The following is a 20,415-nucleotide window of genomic DNA, read 5'->3' on the forward strand; positions in this document are numbered from 1 at the left end:
CTCTGTGTGTGAGTTATTACTGAGCATTATTATAGGTGTTAAGGTTTTCTTGACAGGTAGAATGCTTTTGACACGCTGGCTCAGTAAGCATGGTGTAGTAGATAGCTTTTAAACCCAGCTGGCCCACTAATCTATAAGCCCAGCCCACTGTACCTCAGTGATCAAAGAAATGTGGCCCTGTATCGCATAAGCTCAACCCACTCAACATTAATAATAATAATAATAATAATAATAATAATAATAATAATAATAATAATAATAATAATCCTTATTTCTACAAGTACTTGATACAACTTATACAGACCATAGCTAACACCAATGAAATACTATTTAGAAAGCCCCTTGTTATTCAGAGTATTTCGGGCAAATTAGGTTGATTTTGTCCCCAGGATGCGACCCACACTAGTCGACTAACACCCAGGTACCTATTTACTGCTAGGTGAACAGTGACAGCAGGTGTCTTAAGAAAACACCTCTTGTTTCCATCCGTACCGGGGATCGAACCAACTGAGCTACGGGGTAAATGTGTCCCCGAATCACATAAGCTGAGCCCACTCTACCTCAGTTTATGCAAAGGGAATATTTGCATGAACTGAATTAGCGCCACGAGTTTCCAGTACAATTAAATATCAGCACTGAAGGTTTGAATCCAATCGGAAAAGGCATTCACAAGATATATCATGTTAAATAATCTTTCAACCTCTTCCATATAAGAAAAATATACCTACACAGCAAAAAAAAAAATCCAAAGTTTTCTCTAAGTACGACACGCCAGAATTTAAGGTTTGAAACCGATCAGACGATGCATTCTCCAATAACTGCACGGAGAACATTACCTTTAATAAAATCGGCAAACCTGGAACTTACATAACTCAAATTCAGTGACAAGCTTCCTTTGGGGTAAACCCACCAACACTAAAGGTTTGAAGCCGACCAGAAGATCCATTCCAAAGTTATAGCAGAGAATCCAGCAGAGTAACCTTGATATGTTACCCATGAACGGTACATAGTACCGACAATATTAAGAATTAAACACAAGTACAACATCTTGGTATCTTTATTTGTAGACGTTTCGCCCTCAAGTGGCTTTATCGGTACAATACAAGGACGTAATTTGGAGACTGTAGAATTATATACAAACGCTGAGGTAATCTGTCCCTCAGTGTTGATGTTGGTGAAGACTGTTGGAGACTCCGGTGCTTACCACCAAGACCGAGGGACTGATTACCTCATGTCTTGTATATACGTCCCTGTACTGCACTGATGAAGCCACAGGATGGCGAAACGTCTACAAATAAAGATACCCAGATGTTGCACATGTGTCTAATTCTTCAGCTTGAAATAGAGAGACTGTAGAAGCTTGAAATCTCATTTACTGATTCATTACAGACGTTGTTTCATGCTAACATGAGTCGAAGATAAGGTAGAAGGTAGATAACAAGAGTAGAGGACAAGGTAGAAGGTAGATAACAAGAGTAGAGGACAAGGTAGAAGGTAGATAACAAGAGTAGAGGACAAGGTAGAAGGTAGATAACAAGAGTAGAGGACAAGGTAGAAGGTAGATAACAAGAGTAGAGGACAAGGTAGAAGGTAGATAACAAGAGTAGAGGACAAGGTAGAAGGTAGATAACAAGAGTAGAGGACAAGGTAGAAGGTAGATAACAAGAGTAGAGGACAAGGTAGAAGGTAGATAACAAGAGTAGAGGACAAGGTAGAAGGTAGATAACAAGAGTAGAGGACAAGGTAGAAGGTAGATAACAAGAGTGAAAGACAAGGTAGAAGGTAGATAACAAGAGTAGAAGACAAGGTAGAAGGTAGATAACAAGAGTAGAGGACAAGAAGGTAGATAAGGAGAGTAGAAGACAAAGTAGAAGGTAGATAACAAGAGTAGAAGACAAGATAGAAGATTGATAACAAGAGTAGAGGACAAGAAGGTAGATAACAAGGTAGAACGTAGATAACAAGAGTAGAGGACAAGTAGGTAGATAACAAGAGTAGAAGACGAGGTAGAAGGTAGATAACAAGAGTAAAGGATAAGTAAATAGATAACAAGAGTAGAAGACAAAGTACAAGGTAGATAACAAGAGTAGAAGAGAAAAAAGAAGGTAGATAGGATAGACATGTAGGTGAGATAGATATGTAGGTGAGATAGATATGTAGTTGGAAAAGACATGTATACTGCGTCACCTGGTTAGGAAGGTAGAAGTCATGCGCACGGTAGAGGCTCGCCCGCCAGGGCTCGGAGTAAAGAGTGTTTCTTTTGTAAGTCGTGAATCGATGGGGTTGGGCAGTGGGACATGTTCTTTAGTTTCAGTGGGCGAAACATGCTAGTGGATTCTTGGATAAGTGTCAACACTACTACTACTACTACTACTACTACTACTACCACCACTTGGATGTTAGTGGGGTTGAGGTCGTACTGGAAGATTGTAAGGATGTAAGGAGAGGGTGAGAGGGCGAAACGTTCCTTACCAGACACATGTTGAAGATGGGACAATTCCAGGGGCGTGGCTCTGTCACTACCACACCAGCACGACGCTAACTGAGCATTCCAACTGTGCTGTGGGGGGAGGGAAGAAAGTTGTTCCAGAGAAACCTGGGGTAGAATGTGAGGGGGTGTTCCCCTTTGTAACCGGTTGGTGGTTCTCAAGAGCGAAGAAGCCAGCACCTGGCCCTTCACCCTCGTGTGGTGAGGCCACCTGGCCTCAGAGAGTTTGTTTATCAGTGATGACACGAGCGTTATCACGTGTGGCACTCCATCCCGTCACTTTTATACACTACGAAGGGGTGCTCCACTACACTAGACCGTGGCAGCCACCACCCGCTAGGGACTACAGGCGTGATACAGCCGCACTAAGACTACGGTGACACATGTCATGGGTGGCAGCAGCATGTTACAGAGGCAAGCTACAGCACCTTGGGAGCGACTAGCTGGCCAGTTAAACACCCAGACCCACACGGGGCCAAGAGTATTAGCATCAGCGGCAGCAAGCAGAGACTACACTCCTTGTCCGGCTCTCACTGAACCAACCCCCGCCCAGCCCTGCTGCTGTTTCTCCTCTTGTCCTGCGCACACTCTCTACAACACCTCCTCCACCGCCTCCGCCACCACACGCCCTCTAACAACACCCTATCTCACCTCCATTCATACTTATAGACCTAAGTTCTCCGCCCATGTTCATTTTATCCTCTAGAACAATCTCAGATCACATGAACAGCTCCCTCAGTAGAGGGCTGCCACCCAGATGGCAAGAACATTGCACATACAACGCATAGGGAGGGAAGTGGGAGAATGGCAGCGGAGGGGTCTGCGCCGTGTTGCACTCTCTTTCCAGTATCAAATATTGTGTTCCACCTGGTTCTTGTCAGTGTGTGGCAGGCTGCTATACCTCTAGGAGACACCAGCTTGACGTACAGATACTGAAGGATGGGCTGTGACCCCCGAGAACCAGTATACAGGCACAGCGCTGACAGCATTACCAGAGCACTCCGTCAGATCCACCTGCTTCAAGATACCATCAGTGTAGAGCTACACGGCCCGCCATAATAAGCCGATGCTACGTGGACTGCATCTCCACAGAGGAGACAAGGACTATGATCAACGTCATCTTAATACAGATGTGAAGGACTTAGTTTTGGCACTTGTGAAGGCAAACCACTGTTTGCTGCTTAGGAAGTTCAAGCAGAGGTCGAACACAGTTTTAAGAATATGTATGATATGGCTCACAAGGCCGGGAATAAGTGTGATCATTCATGAGTATTGGAGAGGCAGGGGCCCAGGATGCTAGACCTGATCCTATCAGCCCAGGTAGAGGGGTATACACACAAGAAGAGCAATGACTGAGCACCACACAAGCAGGACCTACTGACTACCCGTTGTCATAATTAGCGGCCAGTCTACTGACTACCCGGTGTCATAATTAGCAGCCAGTCTACTGACTACCCGTTGTCATAATTAGCGGCCAGTCTACTGACTACCTGCTATCATAATTAGCGGCCAGTCTACTGACTACCCGTTGTCATAATTAGCAGCCAGTCTACTGACTACCCGTTGTCATAATTAGCGGCCAGTCTACTGACTACCCGTTGTCATAATTAGCGGCCAGTCTACTGACTACCCGTTGTCATAATTAGCAGCCAGTCTACTGACTACCCGTTGTCATAATTAGCGGCCAGTCTACTGACTACCCGTTGTCATAATTAGCGGCCAGTCTACTGACTACCCGTTGTCATAATTAGCGGCCAGTCTACTGACTACCCGCTGTCATAATTAGCGGCCAGTCTACTGACTACCCGTTGTCATAATTAGCGGCCAGTCTAACGACTACCCGTTGTCATAATTAGCGGCCAGTCTACTGACTACCCGCTGTCATAATTAGCGGCCAGTCTACTGACTACCCGTTGTCATAATTAGCGGCCAGTCTACTGACTACCCGTTGTCATAATTAGCGGCCAGTCTACTGACTACCCGTTGTCATAATTAGAGGCCAGTCTACTGACTACCTGTTGTCATAATTAGCGGCCAGTCTACTCACTACCCGTTGCCATAATTAGCGGCCGGTCTACTCACTACCCGTTGCCATAATTAGCGGCCAGTCTACTGACTACCCGCTGCCATAATTAGCAGCCAGTCTACTGACTACCCGTTGTCATAATTAGCGGCCAGTCTACTGACGACCCGTTGTCATAATTAGCGGCCAGTCTACTGACTACCCGTTGTCATAATTAGAGGCCAGTCTACTGACTACCTGTTGTCATAATTAGCGGCCAGTCTACTGACTACCCGTTGTCATAATTAGCGGCCAGTCTACTGACTACCCGGTGTCATAATTAGAGGCCAGTCTACTGACTACCTGTTGTCATAATTAGCAGCCAGTCTACTGACTACCCGTTGTCATAATTAGCGGCCAGTCTACTGACTACCCGTTGTCATAATTAGCGGCCAGTCTACTGACTACCCGTTGTCATAATTAGAGGCCAGTCTACTGACTACCTGTTGTCATAATTAGCGGCCAGTCTACTGACTACCCGTTGCCATAATTAGCGGCCAGTCTACTGACTACCCGTTGTCATAATTAGCTGCCAGTCTACTGGGTACCCGTTGTGATAATTAGCGGCCAGTCTACTGACTACCCGCTGTCATAATTAGCGGCCAGTCTACTGACTACCCGTTGCCATAATTAGCGGCCAGTCTACTGACTACCCGCTGTCATAATTAGCGGCCAGTCTACTGATTACCCGCTGTCATAATTAGCGGCCAGTCTACTGACTACCCGTTGTCATAATTAGCGGCCAGTCTACTGACTACCCGCTGTCATAATTAGCGGCCAGTCTACTGACTACCCGCTGTCATAATTAGCGGCCAGTCTACTGACTACCCGCTGTCATAATTAGCGGCCAGTCTACTGACTACCCGTTGTCATAATTAGCGGCCAGTCTACTGACTACCCGTTGTCATAATTAGCGGCCAGTCTACTGACTACCCGTTGTCATAATTAGCAGCCAGTCTACTGACTACCTGCTGTCATAATTAGCAGCCAGTCTACTGACTACCCGTTGTCATAATTAGCAGCCAGTCTACTGACTACCCGTTCTCATAATTAGCGGCCAGTCTACTGACTACCCGTTGTCATAATTAGAGGCCAGTCTACTGACTACCTGTTGTCATAATTAGCGGCCAGTCTACTCACTACCCGTTGCCATAATTAGCGGCCAGTCTACTCACTACCCGTTGCCATAATTAGCGGCCAGTCTACTGACTACCCGCTGCCATAATTAGCAGCCAGTCTACTGACTACCCGTTGTCATAATTAGCGGCCAGTCTACTGACTACCCGTTGTCATAATTAGCTGCCAGTCTACTGACTACCCGTTGTCATAATTAGCGGCCAGTCTACTGACTACCCGTTGCCATAATTAGCGGCCAGTCTACTGACTACTCGTTGCCATAATTAGCTGCCAGTCTACTGACTACCCATTGTCATAATTAGCGGCCAGTCTACTGACTACCCGTTGTCATAATTAGCGGCCAGTCTACTGACTACCCGTTGTCATAATTAGAGGCCAGTCTACTGACTACCCGTTGCCATAATTAGCGGCCAGTCTACTGACTACCCATTGTCATAATTAGCGGCCAGTCTACTGGGTACCCGTTGTGATAATTAGCGGCCAGTCTACTGACTACCCGCTGTCATAATTAGCGGCCAGTCTACTGACTACCCGTTGCCATAATTAGCGGCCAGTCTACTGACTACCCGCTGTCATAATTAGCGGCCAGTCTACTGATTACCCGCTGTCATAATTAGCGGCCAGTCTACTGACTACCCGTTGTCATAATTAGCGGCCAGTCTACTGACTACCCGCTGTCATAATTAGCGGCCAGTCTACTGACTACCCGTTGTCATAATTAGCGGCCAGTCTACTGACTACCCGCTGTCATAATTAGCGGCCAGTCTACTGACTACCCGCTGTCATAATTAGCGGCCAGTAGTGCCGGGAGTAGCTAACCGAAGGCCAGCGAGGATGAGAGACTTCCTAAACGAAGTTGAATGAGAAAGGAACCCGGACTGCCAGACAATGCATAATATGTTCCAAGTCTTAAACAAAAAAGGGCCGTAACATTAACAGACAAAATTTACATTAGTCAGGAAGGAAAGTGAAAATACACATAAAGATATATAACTTTAACCCTTAAACTGTCCAAACGTACATCTATGTTTGGACAGTTTAAGGGGTAACCACGGCTCCAGAGTGGCCATACAGATAATCAAGAGGATGGAAAAAAATTACAGTAGAATGAGAACTACAGAAAACGGGAAATTGACCAGAAATGAGTATCCGGAAATTCGTAAGTTACATATTGCTAAAGACCAGATCAAAACCGAAACTGCTGCACAGCCACATAAGTAGGAATATGACTGTATATAACTAATATGGATGGAGATGGCGGAAGAAGCGCTCACAGAAGACAACAGAGAGTTGTAAGATGATGAGGCAGGAACAGGAACGGTACTAGAACTCACGAGTCAAAAGAGAACGTGATGGAACTACTGAAAGATCTTAACCCAAAGAAATTCGTGGAACCTGAACACAAGCGAACTTCAGAACTGAAAGAAAGGGAAAGATCTTTAACATGTTATCAAGGACAAGTAAGAGTAGCTGACTCATAGACCGTTATCACGGACATGTGTAGTGTCCAGAGTACTTAAAAAGATCATCAGGAAGAAATGGATGGATCTCGTAGAGATTAGATTGACTCATGAAATCGTAATAATACAATTGCAAACAAATCAGGGAACGGGTGGGGTTGGAACCCATGGCCAGTGCGTAAGCCACTTGACCACATGGCCCAGTGGTTTACGCACTGGCCTGGAGTTTTACCATTCACTTGCCATGATTTCTAACCTCACCCGTACTCTGGTTTGTTTACAGATTAGATTTTTAGATCTTGCCACCGAAGTGGCTAGTTTGTTGTACATCCAATATACGTCCTGAAGGCAATAGCGAAATAGCCATCGCTACAGAAACCCAGTTCGGATTTAAAGGAGGAAATTCCTGCCGACTGTATATTCTTGGAGTGCAGGAAAGAATTCGAAAATCACCTCACCAGAGATTGATCCTCAGAATATAGGCAGCAATTGCAACGAAAACTATTCAAGTTGACCAAGAAAAATCTAACGAACAGAAGTAGTATCTGGTTGTATGTAAAGTAAAAGGACACAAGTGCAACTAATGTGACATTTATTGTGGCAACGTTTCGCTCTCCAGGAGCTTTATCAATGGCTTGATAAAGCTCCTGGAGAGCGAAACGTTGCCACAATAAATGTCACATTAGTTGCACTTGTGTCCTTTTACTTTACATATTGTCGGTAATTCTACCAACTTTATTAGTATCTGGTAACAAAAGGATAACGATCATTTAGTATTAACATATTTATAGAGGGGATCGCATCCTACGCATTCTTCTTCGCCTAGGATTTGATGCTTATAAAAATAAGAGCAACAAAAGATGCAGTTGTGTTTTAGGCCTATTTGAAAAATTTGCAAATGTAGTCAAAACACAGATAATCTGCACATAGAAGAAAGATACTTATGACGACGTTTCGGTCCGACTTGGACTAGTTAATGGTCCAGGTCGGACAGAAACATCATCCTCAGCTTATTTGTGTATTGTTCCAGTCACGATACTGTGCCTGAAAACATTTCTTTACCTGAGTTAAACATTTCCTTATCTGAGTTAAACCCCAGAGCCCAAGAGCTTGTGGATAATGAAGAATGAGCACTGAATTACACCAGTCGACTGTAGGATAAGACCCCTGGACCAGGAGCTGAGACACGACACAGGTAAACACAACACCGCAAGCACAGTTTGGCCTCCGCCTTGCAAAAGTCCTCTCCACATTATATCTAAATCCTCACCCAAAAAGAACTTAACAGTTTTGTATTACCCTCCACGGACTCGTTTAATGAGTATTCAGTGTCCGTACAGCCCCATTTCTCTTGCTTGTCGAGGAAAGCAATAAAGTAAACGGCAGTGAGGGAAGGCAGCCACGGCGGCAGGCAGCAGCAGCAGCAGGAGGAACGCCCATGTGGTAGGCCCTGCCTTTCTCCATGGTAGTGATCTGATCGATCGATGTTGCGGAGCTTTATTAAGCCAAGGTTTTAAAAGAGCCGGTGTTTTGGCCGCTGGTTTAACAGCTACCGATGTTAGAGAGAGTTACCGGTTTTACAGCTGCCACGGATACAGTTTTCCAGCGTTACAGTTGCCACAGCTGCTAGACTTACAGCTGCCGGTGGCTACTACGAACTGACCTTGTAGATCGATATCACTGCAGGTGAGGTGATCACAATGCAGTCCCTGCTCCTCCTCCTACTGCTGCTGATGTCATGACCAGCAGCTGCTCCTAGGTCATGGGTAGAGAGTACCGCTCACAACCGCTGGGATCAGGGTTCGATCCCCAGCCGAGGAATGACGAATGGGGAAGTCTTCTTCTTCACCTGCTGCCCCTGTTCACCTGCTGCCCCTGTTCACCTGCTGCCCCTGTTCACCTGCTGTCCCTGTTCACCTGCTGCCCCTGTTCACCTGTTGCCCCTTTTCACCTGCTGCCCCTGTTCACCTAAGGGGAAGTAGGTACCCAGAGAACAGGACCGATGGAACCCATTGTAAATAAGCCACACGGTTTGTTTTTTCCTTGGGTTGTCCTGGGTTGGACAAGCCTGGCTTGAAGAGTAGTGTGTCTTGTCCTAAAATAGAAGGATAGAGGGTCGAATCACCGCCATTCCTTGTACTGAATGATCCTTCATTGGAAAGGAGGTTGCACTTGTGACCAGGAAAATTGAATCTGAGATCTGCTTCCATGGATCAAACACGATTTCCTCTCGTCTCCCAAGAACTGAATGACCCATAAGGGTTTTACGCTCCCAGAACCAAAGCTATTAGTATCTGACCCCTCATTTTATTATTATTATTATTATTAACACTAATAATAATAATAATAATAATAATAATAATAATAATAATAATAATAATAATAATAATAATAATAATAATAATAATGTTAATATTAATAATAGTATTATTATTATTATTATTATTATTATTATTATTATTATTATTATTATTATTATTATTATTATTATTTTATGTTTCTTCACACAAGCTTCTTGTGGTGGTCTCCTCCCAGAGTTTACTCTGGCGATGTTTCGCTCATGAATAAGCTCCATCAAGATTTGATACAAAAAAATCTCAATTGCGGGCGAAACGCTAATCATGGCACTCCCGTAGCATTGACGGGGAGGGAGGGTGCCGGCACTGTGCCAGCTGACCTGCCCTGTGGAGAAGCTACCCGTCGCACTTACCACTATATTTATCAAGGAGTCAAAATATAAAATTTCTATTATCATCCCTCATGTTCCGGTCTTCAAAGGGAACGGTAGGGCTCTTGATATTAGTGAAGGAGGCTCTTGATGTTAGTGAAAATTGTTCTTTATGTTAGTGAGTGGGGGCTCTTGATGTTAGTGAAAAGGGCTCTTGATGTTAGTGACTGGGGGCTCTTGATGTTTGTGAGTTAGGTGGCTCTTGATATTATTGAAAGGGGGGCTTTTGACGTTAGTGAAAGGGACTCTTGATGTTAGTGAAGAGGACCCCTTGATGTTAGTTAAGAGGTCCCTTGATATTTAGTGAAGGGGGTTCTTGATGCTAGAGAAAATACGCTTCTCTCCTCCTCTACTCCCCCCAGATACTTTTAAACGAACATATATTACCCCTCACTTGTACTCCGTTATATACACCCTGTGTACGCTGCTCCTTGGACTTCACTACAAACGCACACATGAACGTGTATATAAGACGAGGGGTGACTAATTGTAATGTAACGTTGCGTGTGGGTTGTTTGGGGGAGACTGAAGAAATCAATTTAGCTCAATGTAACTTGGTACGAGAACGATTGAAATCATATTAGACAAGATGGACGTGTAATTACCGTCACATTTTATTGTGAGAAAGTCTTCAAAAAACAATTAGAAGCAACTTCAGCTTATGGGAGACTTCTAATAACACTTAGTAGCAACTTCAGCTTATGGGAGACTTCAAAAAACACTTAGAAGCAACTTCAGCTTATGGGAGACTTCTAAAAACACATAGAAGCAACTTCAGCTTGTAGGAGACTTCAAAAAATACTTGAAAGCAACTTCAGCTTGCGGTAGACATTCCAGAAATCTAGGAAACTTCAGTAGCTGACGGAAATCCTCTCAGAGACAAGTAAATCCTCTCTTAATTCGACACACGGAACCAAGGATACGCCTAAATTCTCTTAAAGCGTCAGACGTAAATCTTGTTCGATCAAGCTGTTAACAGTTTCTTACAGTGTCAGTAAATAAGTAAGCTTATTAAGATACAGGTACACAAATTATCATACGAAGAAGCGATGCAAGATGCAAAACAGCCACTGGGGAGGAGCTGAATAATATCTCTAGGCCTTTCCTGTTGCAATCAGCACCTCATCAGGGGCTTGCAATGTTGCGAAAATAAAGTAGAAAATCCAAGAAATCTTGGATTTCCTGCTCTATTTCTGCATTATTGCAAGCTCCTGATGACGTGTTGATTGCAACACGAAAGGCCTAGAGCTATCATTGAACTCTTCCCTGTGGTTGTTTTGCATACTAACATGTAAATTTCCGAGAATAACCCCAAGAAAGTCAGTGACTTATTTCCATTAGCTAATTTGTATTTTAGAGCAAGTCTATGTATAAGAGAGTTAGTTACGAGGGGACTAATAACCCAAAATAATCGGTGATAAAATGTTCTGTGTAGGAGACTGACGTTATGAGTGAGATTGGGAGGAGAGAGTGGCGGGTGTTGATGGGAGATAAGTGCTTGATGGGTGGTTGTGGCACCCCATGATGCTGGTGCCTGAAGGGTTGCCCTCCTCGACTCCTGAGGGTTGCCCTCCTCGACTCCTGAAGGGTTGCCTTCCTCGACTCCTGCAGGGTTACCCTCCTCGACTCCTGAAGGGTTGCCCTCCTCGACTCCTGAAGGGTTGCCCTCCTCGACTCCTGCAGGGTTGCCCTCCTCGACTCCTGCCATTATAAACGCCAGTTTTCATGGCAGGTCATCCAAGATTTGCCTCTTCACATGCAAATATTACTCGATAGGAATTCATGAAGCAGTTATGGAAGCGACTTTCACTCTCTCCTCCCCTCGGTGGAGAGGAGGAATAAAGGAAAGATGAGGGGAGGGAAGGATGGGGATGACGGGGAGAAGAGGATGGGGTAAGAGTGTTGAAGGATGGAATGGAAAAGATAGAGGTCAAACAGTCTATGAGGTCAAGACAGTCTATGAGGTCAAGACAGTCTATGAGGTCAAGACAGTCTATGAGGTCAAGACAGTCTATGAGGTCAAGACAGTCTATGAGGTCAAGACAGTCTATGTGGTCAAGACAGTCTATGAGGTCAAGACAGTCTATGAGGTCAAGACAGTCTATGAGGTCAAGACAGTCTATGAGGTCAAGACAGTCTATATGGTCAAGACAGTCTATGAGGTCAAGACAGTCTGCATGAGGTCAAGACATTCTGCAGGAGGTCAAGACAGTCTATATGAGGTCAAGACAGTCTATGAGGTCAAGACAGTCTGCATGAGGTCAAGACAGTCTATGAGGTCAAGACAGTCTGCATGAGGTCAAGACATTCTGCAGGAGGTCAAGACAGTCTATATGAGGTCAAGACAGTCTATGAGGTCAAGACAGTCTGCATGAGATCAAGACAGTCTATGAGGTCAAGACAGTCTGCATGAGGTCAAGACATTCTGCAGGAGGTCAAGACAGTCTACATTAGGTCATCTACCGTCAAAACAGTGACACTCACCTGTGAAGACTGGGCGCCTCCTCCAGGATTTACATCACTTCTCAGTCACGGTCTTCCAGCCTTGGCAGCAGCAGCGGGCACTTGGTGCCAACGGTGTCAGAGTGCCACCGAGGGCACAGTAACGGTGGGAGGAATCTTCTATTGGCGGCAACAGAGGTAAAAAATTTCACCTCCAACAGACAAGCAGTCAGTCCCAACAGACAGACAGGTAGCCAGTCCCTCCAACAGACAGCAGGGGATCAGTCCCCCAACTCTGTCTGGAGAAAAGGTAAACGAAATAGGTTAACGAAATAGGTTAACGAAATAGGTTAACGAAATAGGGTAATCGAGTTAAATATTAATCTCTCTCTTCCCAAAAAAGTGAGGGAGAGGTGTAAAAGACAGAGAAAACTTTTTATAATGCTAAATAAAAAAAATGAATTCTATGAGAGGCGTTAAACCCGTGTGGAGTCGGTGGAGAGTGGTGGAGGCTCGATCCTCAGGCTCGCTTATGAATCGTCAGCCGGATACCTGCTCAAAAAGGCTTAAAAAATGGAACATACTGTATCAATCAACCACTAAAATATAATTAATAATAATAACAGGAATAATAATAATAATAATAATAATAATAATAATAATAATAATAATAATATTATTATTATTATTATTATTATTATTATTATTAATTACTGGTACTAGCTTCTTCTTCATTTAAAATACTAACCTCACCTATCAATTTGGTAAGGTAATCCATTAGCCTTTAAAGTAATTAAAACACTTCATCAAAGCCTCTTACACTTTATGTAATGAAATTTACACACACACATATGTATATATATATATATATATATATATATATATATATATATATATATATATATATATATATATATATATATATATATATATATATATATATATATATATATATATATATATATATATATATATATATATATATATATATATATATATATTGATGTACAACTCTCAATATATGTACAACGGTCTATATTTTTCACTATATATTCACAGAAGAATATATTTTTCAGTGTCTGTACGCTTGGAGTTATTCAGTGAATATATTCTTATATTCTTGACATGGATTTCCAGATGACTGACAGCGTTAAAACTTAGGAGCTGAGGATGGCGTCAGCAAGAGGTCGAAATACACAGCAATCATCCACTGTCTTTAAGTCTGTGTATAGGTGTGTGTGTGTGTGTGTGTGTGTGCCATGCTGTGTGTGCCATGGTGTGTGTGTCATGCTGTGTGTGCCATGGTGTGTGTGCCATGCTGTGTGTGCCATGCTGTGTGGCACTCATTACAGATCTTCAACCACACAAACTGAGGTGTTTCAGACAACAATGAATTTGTGGCTTTGGCAAATAAACGAGGGCGCTCGGGGAAAGTCGAAAGACCTGCTGTTGCAAGGAAGATAACGGGGGCTCAGTAAGATAACAGGGGGGGGTAGCTAAGGAAGATAACAGGGGAGGGGGGCTGAGGAAGATAACAGGGAAGGGGGGCTGAGGTACCTCGTTCATTGTTTACCGATGGCAGACACGTAGAGAGTGACGCAATATTTGCTAGTTCCTCGTGAATCAGAGGTTAGCTTAATTCCTGGAATGCTTTCAGGGTACATCAGAAATGAGACTGTTGTTTTGCATGTTGGGCGAAACGTGCAAGCTTGTGACATATTGTGGCTAACGCGACGGGCTGGAGTTTTGAGACTCTGTGACCGCGGGTTCAATCCCGGCCGGGGGTATGGTTTTGTGACATATTCCCTTGCAACATGAGCCAAGGTCTCAGACCTATGCAGTCCAAATGGTGGTAAGAATGGTCTGTTCCAGTCACTTCAAGACACCCTCAAAGAGAGGTGCCATGAAAGGAAAGGTCAACAGTAATGCCGGTAGTGGCACTCCAGCCTCGACGACAAGCTAGGGTCAATATTTGGCATTATCATAGGTCTGGAGCCATTTGGTCTGCTTCCTTGCCAGGAGCCAGACCGATATGGAAAGACCTGTCTGAGAGGTAAACCTAGATGGTAAACCTATCCCATTCATTGTTTGAGGGGTGTAAAACCCCTATCCCTATACACACACACACACACACACACACACACACACACACACACACACACACACACAAAGACAGGATGTTCCAGAGATGGGACACAGCAACAAGGGGACACAGTTGGAAGTTGAAGACACAGATGAATCACAGGGATGTTAGGAAGTATTTCTTCAGCCACAGAGTAGTCAGGAAGTGGAATAGTTTGGGAAGCGATGTAGTGGAAGAAGGATCCATACATAGCTTTAAGCAGAGGTATGATAAAGCTCACGGTTCAGGGAGAATGACCTAGTAGCGACCAGTGAAGAGGCGGGGCCAGGAGCTTGGACTCGACCCCTACAACCTCAACTAAGTGAGTACAACTAGGTGAGTACACACACACACACACACACAGACACACACACACACACACACACACACACACACACACACACACACACACACACACACACACACACACACACACACACACACACACACACACACACACACACACACACACACACACACACATTATTGAGATTGCTTGCATGACCATAGCTGATGTGCATTATTCTAATCCACATGGCAAGAAGTCTGTCTCACTGGTTGTCTGTGACGGGTGACGGTGACCCAGTGACGGGATGACAGTGAACCGTGCCTGGAAAACTGCTTGACTGAACACTGGGAGTTTAAATCCTATCGACTATACGAAGGTAGTTAAGACTGCAATGTCTCCTGTCCACTACCAGTCAAGAATACTTAAATACCTATAACAGATATTAGAGTGAACTCTATAGGTATATACACTGAGAGATATGCTTCTTGTGTATATACAATGAGAGATATACACCTCTCACTGTATATACCCTTATAGTAACACAAGCATATATAATTTAAATGACTGAGATCTCAGTTAATTAACTCTGTTTATCTTGCGTTAAGTAGAGTTTGCCTTAATGAAGCCTGTTGTGTGGGCGAAATGTCGTTCGTGAAGCAAACTGTGTGAGCAAAAACGTTGCTGTAGGAGAGGAGAGTTATTAAATGGAGAGTTAGAGGTATTGGGAAGATGGAGGGAATATTTTGAGGAAATGTTAAATGTTGACGAAGATAGGGAAGCTGTGATTTCGTGTATAGGGCAAGGAGGAATAAGATCTTGTAGGAGTGAGGAAGAGCCAGTTGTGAGTGTGGGGGAAGTCCGTGAGGCAGTAGGTAAAATGAAAGGGGGTAAGGCAGCCGGGATTGATGGGATAAAGATAGAAATGTTAAAAGCAGGTGGGGATATAGTTTTGGAGTGGTTGGTGCTATTATTTAATAAATGTATGGAAGAGGGTAAGGTACCTAGGGATTGGCAGAGAGCATGCATAGTTCCTTTGTATAAAGGCAAAGGGGACAAAAGAGAGTGCAAAAATTATAAGGGTAAAAGTCTGTTGAGTATACCTGGTAAAGTGTATGGTAGAGTTATTATTGAAAGAATTAAAAGTAAGACTGAGAATAGGATAGCAGATGAACAAGGAGGCTTTAGGAAAGGTAGGGGGTGTGTGGACCAGGTGTTTACAGTGAAACATATAAGTGAACAGTATTTAGATAAGGCTAAAGAGGTCTTTGTGGCATTTATGGATTTGGAAAAGGCGTATGACAGGGTGGATAGGGGGGCAATGTGGCAGATGTTGCAGGTGTAGGTTACTGAAAGCAGTGAAGAGTTTTTACGAGGATAGTGAGGCTCAAGTTAGAGTGTGTAGGAAAGAGGGAAATTATTTCCCAGTAAAAGTAGGCCTTAGACAAGGATGTGTGATGTCACATGGTTGTTCAATATATTTATAGATGGGGTTGTAAGAGAAGTAAATGCGAGGGTCTTGCCAAGAGGCGTGGAGTTAAAAGATAAAGAATCACACATAAAGTGGGAGTTGTCACAGTTGCTCTTTGCTGATGGCACTGTGCTCTTGGGAGATTCTGAAGAGAAGTTGCAGAGATTGGTGGATGAATTTGGTAGGGTGTGCAAAAGAAGAAACTTAAAAGTAAATGCAGGAAAGAGTAAGGTAATGAGGATAACAAAAAGATTAGGTGATGAAAGATTGGATATCAGATTGGAGGGAGAGAGTATGTAGGAGGTGAATGTATTCAGATATTTGGGAGTGGACGTGTCAGCAGATGGGTCTATGAAAGATGACGTGAATCATAGAATTGATGAGGGGAAAAGGGTGAGTGGTGCACTTAGGAGTCTGTGGAGACAAAGAACTTTGTCCTTGGAGGCAAAGAGGGGAATGTATGAGAGTATAGTTTTACCAACGCTCTTATATGGGTGTTAAGCATGGGTGATGAATGTTGCAGCGAGGAGAAGGCTGGAGGCAGTGGAAATGTCATGTCTGAGGGCAATGTGTTGTGTGAATATAATGCAGAGAATTCGTAGTTTGGAAGTTAGGAGGAGGTGCGGGATTACCAAAACTGTTGTCCAGAGGGCTGAGGAAAGGTTGTTGAGGTGGTTCGGACATGTAGAAAGAATGGAGCGAAACAGAGTGACTTCAAGAGTGTATCAGTCTGTAGTGGAAGGAAGGCTGGGTAGGGGTCAGCCTAGGAAAGGTTAGAGGGAGGGGGTAAAGGAGGTTTTGTGTGCGAGGGGCTTGGACTTCCAGCAGGCATGCGTGAGCGTGTTTGATAGGAGTGAATGGAGACAAATGGTTTTTAATACTTGACGTGCTGTTGGAGTGTGAGCAAAGTAACATTTATGAAGGGGTTCAGGGAAACCGGCAGGCCGGTCTTGAGTCCTGGAGATGGGAAGTACAGTGCCTGCACTCTGAAGGAGGGGTGTTAATGTTGCAGTTTAAAAACTGTAGTGTAAAGCACCCTTCTGGCAAGACAGTGATGGAGTGAATGATGGTGAAAGTTTTTCTTTTTCGGGCCACCCTGCCTTGGTGGGAATCGGCCAGTGTGATAATAAAAAAAAAAAAAAATAATTATTATTAGTATTATTATATGTACATTATTTCGCCCTACATATGATGTAGGGCGAAATGACAGTAGTTTGTTGGATTATGTATTGGTAGATAAAAGACTTTTGAGTAGACTTCAGGATGTACATGTTTATAGAGGGGCCACAGATATATCAGATCACTTTTTAGTTGTAGCTACACTGAGAGTAAAAGGTAGATGGGATACAAGGAGAATAGAAGCATCAGGGAAGAGAGAGGTGAAGGTTTATAAACTAAAAGAGGAGGCAGTTAGGGTAATATATAAACAGCTATTGGAGGATAGATGGGCTAATGAGAGCATAGGCAATGGGGTCGAAGAGGTATGGGGTAGGTTTAAAAATGTATTGTTAGTGTTCAGCAGAAGTTTGTGGTTACAGGAAAGTGGGTGCGGGAGTGAAGAGGAGCGATTGGTTGAATGATGATGTAAAGAAAGTAGTAAGGGAGAAAAAGCTAGCATATGAGAAGTTTTTACAAAGTAGAAGTGATGCTAGGAGGGAAGAGTATATGGAGAAAAAGAGAGAGATTAAGAGAGTGGTGAAGCAATGCAAAAAGAGAGCAAATGAGAGAGTGGGTGAGATGTTATCAACAAATTTTGTTGAAAATAAGAAAAAGTTTTGGAGTGAGATTAACAAGTTAAGGAAGCCTAGAGAACAAATGGATTTGTCAGTTAAAAATAGGAGAGGAGAGTTATTAAATGGAGAGTTAGAGGTATTGGGAAGATGGAGGGGATATTTTGAGGAATTGTTAAATGTGGATGAAGATAGGGAAGCTGTGATTTTGTGTATAGGGCAAGGAGGAATAACATCTTGTAGGAGTGAGGAAGAGCCAGTTGTGAGTGTGGGGAAAGTTCGTTAGGCAGTAGGTAAAATGAAAGGGGGTAAGGCAGCCGGGATTGATGGGGGAAAGATAGAAATGTTAAAAGCAGGTGGGGATATAGTTTTGGAGTGGTTGGTGCAATTATTTAATAAATGTATGGAAAAGGGTAAGGTACCTAGGGATTGGCAGAGAGCATGCATAGTTCCTTTGTATAAAGGCAAAGGGGACAAAAGAGAGTGCAAAAATTATAGGGGGATAAGTCTGTTGAGTATACCTGGTAAAATGTATGGTAGAGTTATTATTGAAAGAATTAAGAGTAAGATGGAGAATAGGATAGCAGATGAACAAGGAGGCTTTAGGAAAGGTAGGGGGTGTGTGGACCAGGTGTTTACAGTGAAACATATAAGTGAACAGTATTTAGATAAGGCTAAAGAGGTTTTTGTGGCATTTATGGATTTGGAAAAGGCGTATGACAGGGTGGATAGGGGGGCAGTGTGGCAGATGTTGCAGGTGTATGGTGTAAGTGGTAGGTTACTCAAAGCAGTGAAGAGTTTTTACAAGGATAGTGAGGCTCAAGTTAGAGTATGTAGGAAAGAGGGAGATTATTTCCCAGTAAAAGTAGGCCTTAGACAAGGATGTGTGATGTCACCGTGGTTGTTTAATATATTTATAGATGGGGTTGTAAGAGAAGTAAATGCGAGGGTCTTGGCAAGAGGCGTGGAGTTAAAAGATAAAGAATCACACATAAAGTGGGAGTTGTCACAGTTGCTCTTTGCTGATGACACTGTGCTCTTGGGAGATTCTGAAGAGAAGTTGCAGAGGTTGGTGGATGAATTTGGTAGGGTATGCAAAAGAAGAAAATTAAAAGTGAATACAGGAAAGAGTAAGGTTATGAGGATAACAAAAAGATTAGGTGATGAAAGATTGGATATCAGATTGAAGGGAGAGAGTATGTAGGAGGTGAATGTATTCAGATATTTGGGAGTGGACATGTCAGCGGATGGGTCTATGAAAAATGAGGTGAATCATGGAGTTGATAAGGGGAAAAGGGTGAGCGGTGCACTTAGGAGTCTGTGGAGACAAAGAACTTTGTACTTGGAGGCAAAGAGGGGAATGTATGAGAGTGTATAGTTTTACCAACGCTCTTATATGGGTGTGAAGCATGGGTGATGAATGTTGCAGCGAGGAGAAGGCTGGAGGCAGTGGAGATGTCATGTCTGAGGGCAATGTGTTGTGTGAATATAATGCAGAGTATTTGTAGTTTGGAAGTTAGGAGGAAGTGCGGGATTACCAAAACTGTTGGCCAGAGGGCTGAGGAAGGGTTGTTGAGGTGGTTCGGACATGTAGAGAGAATGGAGCGAAACAGAATGACTTCAAGAGTGTATCAGTCTGCAGTGGTAGGAAGGCGGGGTAGGGGTCGGCCTAGGAAAGGTTGGAGGGAGGCGGTAAAGGAGGTTTTGTGTGCGAGGGGCTTGGACTTCCAGCAGGAATGCGTGAGCATGTTTGATAGGAGTAAATGGAGACGGATGGTTTTTAATACTTGACATGCTGTTGGAGTGTGAGCAAAGTAACATTTATGAAGGGATTCAGGGAAACCAGCAGGCCAGACTTGAGTCCTGGAGATGGGAAGTACAGTGCCTGCACTCTGAAGGAGGGGTGTTAATGTTGCAGTTTAAAAACTGTAGTGTAAAGCACCCTTCTGGCAAGACAGTGATGGAGTGAATGATGGTGAAAGTTTTTCTTTTTCGGGCCACCCTGCCTTGGTGGGAATCGGCCAGTGTGTTAATAATACAATCTCGGTGCTGCAACGTGATTTGCCTTTGCAATGTTGACTACACTGTGTTACATAAACAATAGTATATTTCGTAATAATGTATTAACGTTTGATTCCATCTAGTGCAACAGAAGTCTGTTAACGTCAGCGTAACAGAGGTCTGTTAACGGTATAACAGAACAAGAGCAATAAGCTCTGATATTTTCAGCGCCTCGTTAAAGGTACCAGAACCTTAGTACAAGAATTTTTAAGCCGTTTTTATGGTGTACACAATAACAGGGAGGAAGGGCGCCCCCTCTGTCTCCACGCCCACTACCTGACCCCCACGCCCACTACCCTTCCCACGCCCCCTCGTTCTTTATATATAACCGGCTTAGTGGTGTAAAATGGACCGGCTTAGAGTAGTTCTGGTATTACCAATGGCCGGTACTGCAACCGGTTCGGTTTTAGTGGTTCGATATCAGTGGA

At 43.7% G+C, this 20,415-nt stretch overlaps 1 protein-coding gene across 7 annotated transcripts in view; it reads right to left on the reverse strand.

Moving 5' to 3' along the window:
- Positions 1-20,415, reverse strand: part of Shab (Shaker cognate b) — a 260,520-nt gene that overhangs the window by 231,481 nt on the left and 8,624 nt on the right. For 5 of the 7 annotated variants that reach the window (XM_070100118.1, XM_070100116.1, XM_070100119.1 and 2 more), the window contains exon 2: positions 12,360-12,616. The gene's annotated coding sequence lies outside the window, so the exon portion shown is untranslated. Of the gene's footprint in view, positions 1-2,472; positions 3,043-12,359; positions 12,617-20,415 lie in introns of those variants that run through there. The other 2 variants (XM_070100117.1, XM_053793530.2) reach the window with 2 other exon arrangements.

The sequence above is a fragment of the Cherax quadricarinatus genome, chromosome 71, assembly GCF_038502225.1.
Source record: "Cherax quadricarinatus isolate ZL_2023a chromosome 71, ASM3850222v1, whole genome shotgun sequence".
NCBI lineage: Eukaryota > Metazoa > Arthropoda > Malacostraca > Decapoda > Parastacidae > Cherax > Cherax quadricarinatus.